Here is a 2,500-nt window from a genome sequence, read left to right as displayed (position 1 = left end):
AGAGCCGAAGATCCGGTGCCCTTTTCAACGCATGAAAGAAACATCTTCGTCAGAAACAGAGCAACATGTAGGGGCTTGGCAGGTATCTCAGGGATGTGCAGAGTGGATGATGACCACGCGCACCACGCTTTCCAGCTTGAAGCATACTTGGAAAGCGTTGAACTTGCCTTTGAGGACTTCTGAAGATTTTTCAGCTCTTTGACTAGAACAACCATTTCAGGATCCTCCAACTCCCTGGTGTCGGACCAGATCCCTTTACTGAATATATCTGTAAAGTACTGAAACAAGAACACACCTCACGTGAGTAAATGGATCCGCACCGCCCTCAACTGCGCGGTTTATTACAATGCACATACATAAGGAGGCCGAAGGTGGCTAAAATTACGGACACACGCGCGTAATTTGCGAGAGAGCCGCGAAAGGGGAAACCAAGTTATTAACATCGCCTAAACGGCTAACGTTGCCTAAAAGGCTTACAGCATAAATGACTTACATTGCCTAAATGGCTTACGTAGCCTAATTGGCTTACATAGCCTAATTGGCTTACATAGCCTAAATGGCTTACATAGCCTAAATGGCTTTTGCATAAGTAATTAGTAACGACAAAACGCGCAAACGTGCCATAGCAACAACAAACGATTCAGATAAACTCGAGCCGTAATGCTAAAATTCTAAACGCTGGGCAGCCAACAAAAACAGACTGCCTCCTCTTGTACAGGATCGCTTGCCCTGGGCCTTCCAACAAGAGATCTTTTATCCTTGGTAGCGGCACAACCTCTTTCACGAAGGGCTTGAAGGAACTGGAGTCAGCGTGCAGAAACGGCCAGAAAAAAGCTGATGGCCATTCAGGAATGATCAGTGTCCCAGTGCCACGACAGGATTCGAGATGGCGGACGCACTTCACTATTAAGTTTGCTGGAGGGCATAACCAGTTATTGTGACCGGACCAATCTAGGGTAAGCGCGTCAACGCCACAGCTACCAGGTGATGCGTATTTGGTGTTGAAGAGAGGTAGCTGGAAATTGTAGTGGGAAGAGAAGCGATCCACTGTGTGTGGACCAAACCGAGCATCTAGCATGTGGAAGACAGATGGATGAACAGACCAATCATCAGGATCGATAAAGCGGCTTAGCACGTCTGCTCTATCGTTGAGCGAACGGGGAATCCACTGAGCCTCGAGAGTAATACCCTGTCTGAAACATAGCTGGAAAACGTCCATAGCTAAGCTTTGTAGATGGGGCTTTGTACTTCCAACTGTAATGACGCGGGCTGCGCATTGGCTGTCGGTCTTGATAAATGACTGTGGGCGAGGTTGAGCACGGAGGTCTGATAGCGAAACCGTTGAAGCTGTCAATATTGAACAACCAAAACCTCAGCTCCTCTAAGAGTGCCGGTGACAGCGTTAGACGTTGGTCCCAGCCTCCGATCCTTGATTCGATGGCATAGTACATCTGTCTCGTGCATAGTCGAGCAATGGGTCCCACGGCTAAACTGATGGAGATGACTGAACCTGCAATCCTTGCCAGTTGCCGGATGGTTATGTATTTGTCACTGACAGCGCCATCGAGAAGGGATTTCAGCTTGGCTAACTTCTTATCTGGTACTCTATATTGCATAGCGATGGTATCGATTACAAGGCCGAGCCACTCTCCGACTTGCCTAGGCTCCCAATTAGATTTTTCTTCGTTAGTCACGAGGCCAGACAACCCGAGCTCCTTTCTTTGGATGGTACTTGCAGCCATGGCGGAGATGAAGTCCGGCTGACTAGTAAAACCGTCGTCTAAGTAAGCAAAGGACAGGTGGCCTATAGAGCGCCAGCGCTTAACTAAGGGTCTCATAAGCTTAGTAAAACAATGACAAGCCGAGCTTAGACCGAATGGTAGAACTGAAAAGCAGAAATATCTGGGTTTACCGTTAATTATCCACGAAAATCCTAAATACTTTTGGTGATCTGCAAAGATGTCGACATGATGATAACCTGACTTAAGATCCCAGGTAAAAACCAATGATTCTCTTCCAGAACTTGGGATAGAGATCTAAGAACTTCGTACTTAAATTTTACTTTAGAAACAAATGCGTTTACATGGCGTAGGTCGATAACGAGACGGTTAGAGGATTGACACAATATGGAGGAAATTCGTGCTCAATAATACAATTATTGCAAAGAAGCTTTTCAATAGCTTTGACAACAAACTCGGTGCTTAAAAGCAGATCTATTATTCTTGAGAAAGCAAGGAGTTGGATACTCACTAAAAGGTAGCCTATAACCCTCCCTGATCATGCTGGTCGCAAATTGCGAGGCATCTAACACAGACTCCCAAAACTCGTAATGAGACTTCAAACGACCTTTAACACTGCCACCGCTACCCTCACCCACTTTCCTTAAGCAGGCGATTGTGTACATGCCGAAAAACTCTAAAGCATACTCAACTTTATGATCGCCGTCATCTAGTCATTTAGCCGTTGAGCTAGAGGAGGCCTGGGCGCTATCCCTAGACTT

Source organism: Montipora capricornis, chromosome 6, assembly GCF_036669925.1.
Source record: "Montipora capricornis isolate CH-2021 chromosome 6, ASM3666992v2, whole genome shotgun sequence".
NCBI lineage: Eukaryota > Metazoa > Cnidaria > Anthozoa > Scleractinia > Acroporidae > Montipora > Montipora capricornis.
The sequence above is the reverse complement of the archived record's forward strand: the minus strand, read 5'-3'. Positions refer to the sequence as shown.